General features: G+C 42.7%; 1 long non-coding RNA gene and 1 other non-coding gene across 2 annotated transcripts; both read right to left on the minus strand.

Annotated features, from left to right (window-relative positions):
- Window positions 1–1685: 1685 nt before the first annotated feature.
- On the minus strand, window positions 1686–5941 carry LOC144497433 (uncharacterized). The gene is made up of 5 exons (XR_013498547.1): window positions 5845–5941; window positions 5376–5452; window positions 3348–3419; window positions 2123–2196; window positions 1686–1807 (listed from the first exon to the last, which is right to left on the minus strand). It is a non-coding gene; the product is annotated as an uncharacterized LOC144497433 (long non-coding RNA).
- On the minus strand, window positions 5538–5612 carry LOC144498119 (small nucleolar RNA SNORD55/SNORD39). Its single transcript, XR_013498653.1, has one exon. It is a non-coding gene; the product is annotated as a small nucleolar RNA SNORD55/SNORD39 (small nucleolar RNA).
- Window positions 5942–13013: the final 7072 nt, after the last annotated feature.

Here is a 13013-nt window from a genome sequence, read left to right on the forward strand (position 1 = left end):
CCTACAGTCCAAACGTGTGCATGTTAGGTTGATTGGCCAAGATTTGTAAACTAGGGGGCTTAGTAGGGTAAATACATGGGGATACAAACTGGGTGGGATTGTAGTCAGTGTAGGCTCAATGGCCTCCTTCGGCACTGTAGGGATTCTACCATCAAGAGCCATAGGATGGCCTGAATTTCCAACACGAGCAAACCTCTGAAGGCAAGTTAACTTGCTTCACAATAACTCAAGAAGTTGGACAAAAGTAGGATGTAAACTAGTACTTAAAAATTTAACTTTCACCAGTCCCAAGATCGTTTAAACCTCGAATCTTTTAACTAAAGCATATATTGTTGCTGCTCAATTCAGATGGCTAGCTGTGTTTCCAGATGCATAACTGCCTATTATTTTTACTTCATCTAACAGAAGCCAAGAGTAGTTAGTTGACCAAACTTAGTTTAATTCTTCTCCCACTTTTGCTTGCAAGCCAATAGCTTCAGCATTATCCACTGCAGACCTGTTTTCTGTTTGATTCCAGCATCTGCAGTATTTGCCTTTATAAAAGTAGAATAATTGATAAACAGATGTGAACAGATTCAATCCCTGCCAACTAAAATATATTCAGATTGTCAGATGACAAAGATGAAGGGACACTGTGTAATGGCCAGGGGCAGGCTGGAAAACTTTAAATGACCAAAGGGTTATTAAAAAGTAAAAGAGCAAAGGTAATTAAGAAAACAGGTGCAAAATAAAAGATGCAAAGCTTCAAGTACATAAGAGGCAATCTAAACTGAATGTTGTTCCTTTGGAGGATAAAACTAGGGAGCCAATAGCAAAGAAATGGCAGGCACTAAATCAGTATTTTGTCTCAGTTTTCAGTGGACACTAGCACCACCCCAATAGTAACTGGTACTGCAGAGGAAGGAAGGAATATAGAACAAGCATCAATAGAGAAAAGTACAAAGTCAACTATTGGGACTTAAAACAGAAGTCCCTACAGCCTGTAGCCTACACCCTAATGTCTTGTAGCAGTAGGGATAGTGGCCCATTGGTTATATTCCAAAATTCTCCGGGTGTGGGAAAGGTTCCAGTGGATTGGAAAAATGCCAACGTAATTGTTCAAATTATTCAAAAAGGGAGGCAGAAATTAGTTAACTATATTGCCAGGTTAGTTTAGCATCTGTCACTGGGGAACTTAAATTCCATCAACATGGTTGGAAAGTCAAAATGCAATCCAGAGTCAGCATGGTCTTATGATAGCTAAATAGTTTGATGAAATTGCTAAAATTCAACAAGTGGGGATAATGGCAACCATGTCATATATCTGGACTTCCAAAGGCATTTGATAAAGTGGAGCACAAAAGGTTAATACACAAGGGCACATGGGGTAATTTACTGGGACTGGCTAATCAACAGAAACCAGTCAGGATAAATTGGTTTATTTCAGGTTGACAAGATGCAAATAGTGGAGTGCCACAGGGTTTGAACACAGGACCCAGCCATTTACCACCCATATTAATGACCTGGATGCCAGGAAATAAAGTACTAAAGCCAGAGACACTAAAATAGTTGACAGCAAGTAGAGATCCAAATGAGGTGCATGTAATCAGGGGTTGACAGAATGGTTCCTCTGAATTGCCTACTCATACTTAACATCAAAGGACATTGTGCAACATCACATTTCAGGACACAAATAACCAGACAAATTTAAAAGAAATGATTTATTAAGCCATTTTCAAATAAATTTTTCAGAAATAGGTACTAATTTTCCAACTCCAGTTGCTTCAGCTGATGTAGCTCCACTCAGCCATGGGCTAATCCTTGAATACTGAAAGGAGAAAGTGAATTAATTAATGCAATAGCAAAATCTGAATCAATAGATGTTACATAAACCCATTGACAGTATTGCTCATGTAAATGCTGTCAAAGTACATTCAAAATATAGATCTGTCTTCATGCAAGTAGCATGACACCATTTCCAAATCTTCAAATTACTAGAATAGCATCACTACTTCAGTAGCAGAACTGGATAATGTTGTCATCATTAGATTAGGAAAGGTTGACCATGACCAATACACACCAATAGATATTAGCTGGCACTTGTTTTAAAGTTTTAGAAGCCTCACTAATGGTCATTACTCACCTTGGAAAAGCCTTGCTCTGTATTCACATTCCTTGAGTTTCCTTCACATGATTAAGAATGTTGACATCAGAAGTCTAACAAAGTGATCAAAGGAGACAAAATGTCATTATAGTGTACAACTGGCCCGATGATGTGGCTTGATGCAGTGATACTCAGGGGTACTGTTTTAAAGACAATTCAAATGCACTTAGAGGGATAGCAACACTGCTGTGCGTTGCTAATCCTGGACAATTTCAAAAAAATGAAGGGTCACAAAAGAGCGAGGGCTTTATGAACAGGTTCAGAAGCCATTGAGCATCACTGAGGCAGAAATGTTCAACTAGATTTTAACCATGCCAAGTCTTCAGATCATTTGTGTATCACCACAAATTCAGTCAAAGCCCAACCATTCAGCATCTATATTAATGACTTGGACACAGGGATACTAAAACAGGTGATAGCAAGCAAAGATCCAAATGAAGTAGACATGATAAAGAGGGTTGACAGAGCAGACATATGGTTCCTCTAGATACAAAACAGAAATTAGGAGGATACCAGGACATTGAGGCAATAGATTTAGTAATGGCCTGAAGAAATATGGAGAACAGGCAGTAGAGTCAAGACAGACAAAATCAGCTATGAATATACTGAATGGTAGAGCAGGTTGAGGGAATTAATTGCAAACTCCTAGTTAACACCAAAGGACATTGCACTGCATTACATTTCACAGAAGACAAATGACCGAATTTAAATGAAATGATTTAAGCCACTTTCAAACTAATTTGCAGAAATATAGGTACTAATTTCCCAATGCCAGCTGCTTCACTTGATGTAGCTCTGCTGAGCCATGGGCTAATCGATTACTGGGAAAGTGTTAATTAATGCAATATAGCAAAATCTGAGCCAATAAATGTTACATAAACCCATACAGTGCTGCTCATGTAAATACTTGTCAAAGTATATTCAAAATCATGCAAGTAGCAAGTGAAAATTCAAAGGATGCCATTTTCAACCTGCAATCCCACTTCAGCTCAATTGAGTGTTTCAACACTGCTTCATTGACACCTCAACCATTTCCAAGTCTTCAGTTACCTGAGTAGCATCATTATATTTCAGTAGCAGAACTGGATAATGCTGTCATCATTAGATTAGGAAAGGTTGACCATGACCAAGATGCATCTATTTTAATAGATGCTGTTATTACCTAGCACATGTTTTGAAAGCCTCACTAAAGGTCATTACTCACCACAGAAAAGCCTTGCTCTGTATTCACATTCCTCGAGTTTCCGTCAAACAATTAAGAATGTCGACAAGAGGTCTAAGTGAACAAAGACGACAGGATACATTAGTGTACAACATAGAAACCCTACAGTGCAGAAGGAGGCCATTCGACCCATCGAGTCTGCACCGACCACAATCCCACCCAGGCCCTACCACCACATATTTACCCACTAATCCCTCTCACTGCACATCTCAGGGACAATTTTTAACCTGGCCAATCAACCTAACCCACACATCTTTGGACTGGCCTGTTACAACTGACCAAATGGCTTGATGCATTCAAGTGCACTTATTTGAGGGACAGTAGCAACACTAATGTTCATTGCTAATCCTGGACAATTTCAGAAAAGTCTTAACACCAGGTTAAAGTCCAACAGGTTTATTTGGTATCTCAAGCTTTGAGTGCTGCTCCATCAGGCGAGTGCCTTCATCGGGCACTCCAAAAGCTTGTGATACCAAATAAACCCTGTTGGACTTCAACCTGGTGTTGAGACTTCTTACTGTGCCCACCTCAGTCCAACACCATCTCTACATCAATTTCAGAAAATGAAGAGCTGCAAACGAATGAACAAGTGCTTTTGAACAGGTTCAGAAGCCACTGGGGCAGAAATGTTCAACTAGATTTTAATTATGTATCACCACTTAATTAAGTAGCAGAAACTTGGAAGAATCTCAGCACAAGACTGTGCTACTTGAAAACAGATTATGAAAAGGGCTTGTGCCTTTTCATAAACACCATGGACAGATTGGATGAACTCCAGTATTAGTTTCAGACTTGATTGTAGTGAATGGTTCACAACAGCTCAAAGTACAAACATGCTACTAAACAAACAAATCACTTGCTGACTAACACTATCCGCACAAAATAGGAATCGAGCATACATGGTGTCTAGTGCCCCAACCACAATCCCACCTAGGCCCTATCCCCATGCATTCACTCTAGCTAGTCCCAACACTAAAGGGCAATTTAGCATGGCAAATCCACCTAACCCACACATCTTTGGACTTGGCACATGTCCAATTCCACATGCTCATGTTGATTTGCTCAGATCTGCAGACTTAACAGGAATAAAATTTTAAAAACATAGCATCACTAATTTCAAAAAATTGAGGCTAGGAAATCCCATCGACAGAACCAGATGATTGTGAACGGCATGCTGCCTACCTCTGAGCCAGCCATCAAACCTATATGGCCTAATCCTATTTTCCAGCATCAGCCTGTAGCCTGAATACTTTAAGCGCTTATCTAAAAGATTGAAATGTGGTGAGGACCACCACTTCAACACCCTCTCAGACAGCAAGTTCCAGATTCCCAGCACACCGAGTGAAAAGGGGTTTCCTCAAATCCCCACTCCTTAAATTTATGCCCCACGATTACCAAACCCTCTGCTAAGGGGAACTCTTCACATCTACCCTATCTGTATCCTTCAATTTTTTGTATACCTCAGCTGCCCCTGTTCTAAGGATAAAAACCCCAGCCTCCCTCCATATCTGAAATGCTCCAGTTCAGGCAACATCCTGGTGAATCACCCTCCCTTTTTACTGCAATCACACTAATGCAATCTGCACAAGGTGAGATGACCAGAACTACAAACAGGACTCCAGGTGTGGCCTAACCAGTGCTTTATACCACTCCATCATAGCCTCCCTGCTCTTATATTGTGTGCTGTGGAGAAGGCAGCATTGGACTGGGGTAACAAGTCTAACACCAGGTTAAAGTCCAACAAGTTTATTTGGTAGCTGGTGGCTTTTGCTACCAAATAAACCTGTTGGACTTTACCCTGTTGTTGTTAAGACTTCTTACTTATATTGTGCATCAGCTTATCCAAGCATACAGCATGCCTTTGTAACCAACCACCTTCTCCACTTGTTACACCTTGAAGGATCTTTCCAAGATCGCTCTGGTTCTCGGTATTTCCTAACGTCCAGTAGGATTACTTGGACAATAAATTGACTTTGTGCAAGGTAAAGCAGGAATATTGAATTATAATACCTTCAAGGACAGGTCTGTTGTCCAATATTCGTTAATGCACGGTCAACTCCATGACTTTGAATCTCGACCACGTGGCCCTGAAAAACAGATAGGTAGAGAGGAATGAGAGGCCTGATTCAAAGCACGTGGGAGTGGGAAATAATGGAAATATTAAAAGCAGCAAGTGTTCAGCTCTCCAAGATAGATCTCCACAAAGTGAATTCGGGATATAGCAGCAAATCATCGTCATCATACACACTTGCTCAGCTACCAGCCGCAGACTGCGACACCAGGGGAGGGTAAGGCACAGCGAGGCGGACCTCCCCTCCCCCACCCACTAGGCCCCAAAGCCTCATGGTTCTCCATGCGGCCCAAGCAACCCCACTGTTGGCGGCGGCCACTCCCCATGACAGCGAGCCCAAAGCCTCCCCCGCTGAGGTGCCCCGCTCGACGCCCCACACTTGCCGGGGCCGCTTGCTAGATTTCTTACCGCACGTGCGGGCAGCAGCGACTAACTCCGCACAACCCATCACCGCCCGAGTTCTGAAGCGAGAGACCGGAGCAGCGTCTCCGAACGCCTATATATAGCGGGCACCGCCGGATGTGGCGTCACTGGCATATGACACTCGGAAAAGGGGCGGGGCCGCCCGGTGTGTCACGCGGGATTGAGCCCTCGCTTCTGATTGGCGGATGGCGAGCCCATTGTCGCGCCTTCTGAACCAATTGGTCGCCCACTGCAGCGATTGTCACAGCGCAGGAGGCCATTCAGCCCATCGGCCTTTGTGCTGACCTCTGGGAAAGAGTTGCCCAATTTCTTCCCATAGCTCATGACATTTATGGTTTTTTTTAGTTTTATTCATTTATTAATTAATCATAAGTAGCTTTACAGTAACACTGCAATGAAGTTCTTGTGAAAATCCCCTAGTCGCCACATTCTGGCCTTGTTCGGTTACAGCGAGGGAGAATTTAGCATGGCCAATGCACCTAACCAGCACGTCGCGGCCAGATGTCCCTGGAGAGGGAGCATGCAGTGTGTCCACGGGCGCAGTTTACGTCTTCCGCGCCCGTTGGGCACTGCAGGGGCTGAGGTGCATTATAGATCCCGATAATCACATTATGATTTGATGTTTTAAGTTTCCTTTGTACTTCTGTTCTATTCGGGCTGTTTCCCCCTCCTTTTGGGGAGCTGCCCCTTTTACTTTATCCCTGAGTTAATTTGAGTTGGTTTATTTGGTCTGCCCTAAAAGAGGCCTAACCAGCACGTCTTTCGGACTGTGGGAGGAAACCGGAGCACTCAGAGGAAACCCGCATTTTTTTACTCATTCATGGGATATGGGTGTCGCGAGCTAGCCATCATTTGTTGCCCATCCCTAGTTGTCCTTGTTCATAGGGCAGTTTAGAGTCAATGATATTGTTATGGCTCTGGAGTCACATGTAGGCCAGACCAGATAAGGACAACAGATTTCCTCCCCTAAAAGACCAGATGGGTTTTTCCGACAATCGACAATGGTTTCATGATCATCAGTAGATTCTTAATTCCAGTGTTTTTTATTTAATTCAAATTCCGCCATCTGCCATGGCGGGATTCAAATCCAGGCCCCCAGAATATTAGCTGAGTTTCTGGATTAATAGTCGAGCAATAGTATCACTAGGCCATCACCTCCCCATTTGGACATGGCTATATTGAAAGTAGTTACAAAATCTGCTATCCTTTCAGGTGGTGATTTCCAGCTCTAAACAACCCACTGTCATAGTCATACAATGCAGAAAAGGCCCTTTGGTCAATCGAGTCTGCACCAACAATACCACTAAAGGCACGCTAATCCCATTTCCCTGCACTTGAATGTTACATCCTTAAACGTTATACAGGTTTATTTGGAATCACGAGCTTTCGGAACGCTGCTCCGTCCTCAGGTGAGTGTATAATATTCTTGAAAGTTTGTAAAGTTTCCAGGCTCCATTACCTTCCCAGGCAATGCATTCCAATTCCCACCACCTTCTGAGTGAAGAGGTTTTTTCTCAGATCCCCTCTGAATCTCCTGGTCCTTACCCTAAAATTATGCCCCTCACGATTGACTCCTCAACTGGGTGGAAAGAATTCTCATTTCCTCTCTACTTCTATTGCTGATTATTTTCAATTTATGACGTCTGACTGCGCATGTCACCCACATGGAAACTCAGCTGCAAAGACCCCAAGGCCCTCTCTTCCACGCCCTTAATATAAACATTGAGAAAACTATGATCATGCATTTGTGCTCCTGATCGCATTAAATAATGCTCCACCTCAGGTCCAATGACTACCTATCCCTTGATGCATAACTTGACAGGGAAAGCAGCTACCACCTTTGACTGATTCACAAAACACGAATGGAATAACATCAAGCTAGCCCTTAGGACCACGCTGATGGTTTATGAGGCTTGTGTTCTCGACACCATGTTGGATGGTTGTGAAAAATGAATGACTTGCAGCTATCAAGAAAAGCTCAACAATTTCCACCTTTGCTTGATGTGGCGAATTATGGGTATATCCTGGAAGAAAATAACCACAATTGCAGCAGTCCTTCCAAAGGCAATACTCCCAAATGTGTTTGCATTCATCACACAGAGGTGACTTTCATGGTAGCAGTATGGAAGACTTTTGCATACCCAAGGATTAGGAAATGAAATTCAGTAGGTGGAAGTGGCAGAGCATTCTGGTGGTAATGAAGATATTTCAGTTTTGTTTTAACATAATTATGGAAATGGACAAAGGTGGAACAGGAGTTAGAGTTCTAAACTGGGGCAAAACCAATGCTACTAAGCTGAGGAGTGATTTGCTAAGGAGCAAAGGTGGACTGGAAACTACTACTTGAAGGTAAATAAGTGTCAGTGCAGTGGGGAGCATTGATAGGGGAGGCTCAAGGGGTTCAGGGTAAACATGTTGTCACAAAGAAAAAGGGTGGAATGGCCAAATCTAGAGCCCCCTGGATGTCAAAGCATTTACAGGATAAGGCACAAAAAAAACCAAAGAACAAAGAAAATTACAGCACAGGAATAGGCCCTTCGGCCCTCCCAGCCTGCACCGACCATGCTGCCCGACTCAACTAAAACCCCCTACACTTCCGGGGACCATATCCCTCCATTCCCATCCTATTCATGTATTTGTTAAGATGCCCTTTAAAAGTCACTATTGTATCGCTTCCATTACATCCCCCGGCAGCGAGTTCCAGGCACCCACCACCCTCTGTGTAAAAAACACCTGCCTCGTACATCTCCTTTAAACCTTGCCCCTCGCACCTTAAACCTACGCCCCCTCGTAATTGACTTTTCCACCCTGGAAAAAAGCTTCTGGCTATCCATTCTGTCCACGTCTCTCATAATCTTGTAGACCTCTATCAGGTCGCCCCTCAACCTCCGTCGTTCCAGTGAGAACAAACCAAGTTTCTCCAACCTCTCCTCATAGCTAATACCAGAAGGATATGGAGGCTGTATATCCTTCATCCTGGTAAATCTTTTCTGTACCCTCTCCACAGCCTCCATATCCTTCTGGTAGTGTGGCGACCAGAATTGAACACTATATTCCAAGTGTGGCTTAACTAAGGTTCTATAAAGCTGCAGCATGACTTGACAATTTTTAAACTCAGTGCCCCAGCTGATGAAGGCAAGCATGCCGTATGCCTTCTTGATTACCTTCTTCACCTGCGAAGCCACTTTCAGTGATCTGTGTACCTGAAGAAGATTGGGTCACACGGAGTTGGGGGTAGGGTGTTAGCGTGGATTGGGGATTGGCTATCCGACAGGATGAAGGGGCTTGGAGCTCCGAAAGCTTGTGTGGCTTTTGCTACCAAATAAACCTGTTGGACTTTAACATGGTGTTGTTAAACTTCTTACTGTGTTTAACCGACAGGAAGCAGAGAGTCGGAATAAATGGGTGCTTTTCTGGTTGGCAGATGGTAACTAGTGGCGTGCCGCAGGGATCGGTACTGGGGCCTCAACTATTTACCATTTATATAGACGGTCTGGAGGGGGGGACTGAGTGCAGGGTAACAAAGTTTGCAGACGACACAAAGATAAGTGGAAAAGTGAATCGTGTGGAGGACGTAGAAGATCTGCAGAGATTTTTGGACAGGCTGAGTGAGTGGGCGAGGATCTGGCAGATGGAGTATAACGTTGACAAATGCGAGGTTATTCACTTTGAAGGAAATAATAGCAAATTGGATTATTATCTAAATGGAAAAAAAATTGCAACATGCTACTGTGCAAAGGGATCTGGGGATCCTTGTGCATGTGACGCAAAAACCCAGTCTGCAGGTGCAACAGGTGATCAAGAAGGCAAATGGGATGTTGTCCTATATTGCGAGGGGGATAGAATATAAAAGCAGAGATCTCTTGCTGCATCTGTACAGGGCATTGGTGAGGCCGCAGCTGGAATACTGTGTGCAGTATTGGTCCCCTTATTTGCGGAAGGATATATTGGCCTTGGAGGGAGTGCAGAGAAGGTTCACCAGGTTGATACCAGAGATGAGGGGTGTTGATTATGAGGAGAGACTGAGCAGATTGGGTTTGTACTCGTTGGAATTTAGAAGGCTGAGGGGGGATCTTATAGAGACCTATAAGATAATGAAGGGGCTGGATAGGGTAGAGGTGGCGAGATTCTTTCCACTTAGAAAGGAAGCTAGAACTAGAGGGCACAGCCTCAAAATAAAGGGGGGTCAGTTTAGGACAGAGTTGAGGAGGAACTTCTTCTCTCAGAGGGTGGTGAATCTCTGGAATTCTCTGCCCACTGAAGTGGTGGAGGCTACCTCGTTGAATATGTTTAAATCACGGATAGATGGATTCCTGATCGGTAAGGGAATTAGGGGTTATGGGGATCAGGCGGGTAAGTGGAACTGATCCACTTCAGATCAGCCATGATCTTATTGAATGGCGGGGCAGGCTCGAGGGGCTAGATGGCCTACTCCTGCTCCTATTTCTTATGTTCTTATGTACACCCAGATCCCTCTGCCTATCAATACTCTTAAGGTTTCTGCCATTTACTTCATATTTCCTATTTGTATTAGACCTTCCAAAATGCATTATCTCACAATTGTCCGGATTAAACTCCATCTGCCATCTCTCTGCTCAAGTCTCCAACCGATCTATATCTTGCTGTATCCTTTGATGGTCCTCATTGCTATCTGCAAATCCACCAACCTTTGTGTCGTCCACAAACTTACTAATCAAACCATTTTCCTCCTAATCATTCATATATATTACAAATAGGAAAGGTCCCAGCACTGATCCCTGAGGAACGCCACTTGTCACAGCCCTCCATTCAGAAAAGGAATGCTTATGTCCAGCATTGGAAATTCAATACTACAGTAAGTCAAGAGGAGTACAGAAAGTGGAAATCAAAAAGGAAATTAGGAAAGAAAAGGGACAGCTTAAAAGCATACTGGCAAGCAAACTGAAGAACCCAAAGATGTTTTATAATGCATTAAGAGTAAGAGCATAACTAAGGAAAGAGTAGGGCCCATAAAAGACCAAAAAGGTAACCTGTGTGTATAGGCAGATGTTGATATGGTTCTTAATGAATACTTTGCATCTGTCTTCACAAAAGAGGGGGACAATGCAGACATTGTAGTTCAGGAGAGGGAGTGTGAAGTATTGGCTGTGATACACATAGGGATATATTGCAGCCTTGAATGTAGTTAAATCATCAGGGTTGGATGAAATGTACCCCAGGTTGTGGTGCTGGTGGACTGCTTATGTTGTACAATTGTTTAAACATGGGTGAAGGATAGCCCGAATAATTACAAGCTAGCCAGTCAGTAGTGAGCAAATTATTGGAACTAATTCTGAGAGACATGAAAAACTGTCACTTAGAAAAGCACAGATTAATCAAAGATAGTCAGCATGGATTTGTTATGGGAAGGTGGCCATAGCCAAACGGCCAGTTGGACACACAAAGCTCTGCTTCAAGGATGTTGGCAAGTAAAACATGAAAGCTATAACCATCAAATATCACACCTGGGAGTCACTAGCTGACAAAAGAGGAAAATGGGACACTTCTTGTGGGCTGTTGTACGCCACTACAATGATCAGTGGCTACAGGGACTTGGCAACAGATGCCAACACTGAAAACAGCAACCCATAATGAAAGCTGGCACTTTCATGTGTGGCACTGTGGCAGAACCTGTCTCTTTGCTGCGCCATATGAAGACACACCATCCGAAATGGATTGTTTGCTGCATGTCTATCACCTTTAGTAGACAATAAGATGTCAGCAATGAAGGTGAACACTGGTTAGTGATTCACTTGCCAGAGGAACCAGTTTTCCTATTTGCTACACCATGTTACTGCTGCTTTTAGCTACTTCTACCATGAGATGACAGTCATGGTATGTCGCACGCGCCCATCTTGTGCCAGCCTCAAACATCCACTGTAACTCATCTTTAATCACTCTGACGTATCATCCAGCTACACTTGGGTTCACCTCTCTTTTTACTGCTCTCCACTTTGCCCTCTAGAAGAGATCTCTGGCTTTCTAGCTTGGAGCAAATGGCCAAAATCCTGACATTTTCTTTTTGACTCTTGTAATTTCAGAAACCTCATATATCTGAGGTGTATAGGAAAGTGAATAGAATGTAGCAGATTGTGAGTTTTTTCCTGGCTCCAAACTTTCTTGTTAACACATCCTTCATCTTTATGAAATTACTGCTGGCTATGTTCATCCCTCTTCTGACTTCAGTATCATATCTACCATCTTCTATTGTCATTAGTCGTAAATAGTCGTAAATCCACTCGTTCCATTCGCTGCAATCATCACTCCAGTTTCTTCTCATTTATCCCTTTGTTTTCTTTGTGTTCATACTCAATACACATTCAAAGCTTCTAGGATTTACTTGAAGTTTGTTATGTTTGTGTCTTCAACTTCTGCCCCAGGAAGTATATCTAGTTCTCTGAATATTGTTCCGTGTACAAATGGAATAATTTTGACAACGGTATAGAAACCTGAATTACTTCTCTCTTCACTTAAGAGATATCTTTTAGCCTGATGCCCAATATTTGGTCCCAATATAGGCTTTGGATAAATCTCACATCTTTACTGTCAAAGTCGCATTTCAGCATCACATCCATTAACCCTAATTAGGGTTAGGTGATAAACAAATGTTTTTCATCATCTATGAATCATATGTAAATGTTCTCATTTACCTTGAAAAATTTATCAAGAATTGTTCTTAGGTTCAATAGTTCCTCTTGTCCCTACTCTACTTCTAAACTAAGTTCACCAATTTAGGCTTCAAATGTGCTATGATTTCTTTCTACTATGATTTTCAAGATCACTTTAATGAGATGACCCATTCGGCTTATAGTTCTAAAATGATGCACGCCATTGCTTTAGGTTTCATAGGTAACTTAATGAATAATGAATATCTCATGTATCCTTCGATTACAAATTGTTGATATCACTTCTAATTCTGTTTTTCCAGGGGATTTAAAATATTTTGTTTAGTTCATCTACAATTGGAACTTTTTGAGTACTCATCAATTGCTCCATCGTAATTGCTTATTATTTTGAATACCCTTATTGAGGTCTCTGCCTAATGTGTGCTGCTCTGAGAACAATGCCAACTACTACAACCTCCCCACACAGCAGAAGTTCCTCATTGCTGGTGTCAGCCTCATAAGCCTCCTCTG

Source organism: Mustelus asterias, chromosome 8 (assembly GCF_964213995.1).
Source record: "Mustelus asterias chromosome 8, sMusAst1.hap1.1, whole genome shotgun sequence".
Lineage (NCBI taxonomy): Eukaryota > Metazoa > Chordata > Chondrichthyes > Carcharhiniformes > Triakidae > Mustelus > Mustelus asterias.